At 61.2% G+C, this 255-nt stretch overlaps 1 protein-coding gene across 3 annotated transcripts in view; it reads left to right on the top strand.

The window, feature by feature from the left end:
- The window catches only part of LOC119588580 (methenyltetrahydrofolate synthase domain-containing protein-like), a gene marked incomplete in the record, with an annotated part of 56,358 nt that overhangs the window by 48,666 nt on the left and 7,437 nt on the right, over positions 1-255 (top strand).

Genomic DNA, 255 nt, shown 5'->3' with positions numbered 1-255 from the left:
CGCGCGTCCTGTTCCCCCCGGCCTCGGGCCGGTTTCCCCTTCCTGCCCTGTCCTGCCCCCCTTCTGTGCGCCCCGCCTCGGTCCGTCTCCGGTCTTTTGTCCGCTTCTGCTGCTCTATGCTTTTCTGTCATTTCTCTGCTGTCTGTATTTCTTGACGCCCCGCCCTCGCCCCCGGATCCCATCCCTCTCTTGTCTTGTGCCGCATTTCCTTCCTCCTTGTCTCCCTTTTCTCCCATTTGTCCCTATCCTCCGTTC

Source organism: Penaeus monodon, chromosome 24, assembly GCF_015228065.2.
Source record: "Penaeus monodon isolate SGIC_2016 chromosome 24, NSTDA_Pmon_1, whole genome shotgun sequence".
Taxonomy (NCBI): domain Eukaryota; kingdom Metazoa; phylum Arthropoda; class Malacostraca; order Decapoda; family Penaeidae; genus Penaeus; species Penaeus monodon.
Note: the sequence above shows the minus strand (reverse complement) of the source record. Positions and strands in the feature narration are given on the sequence as shown.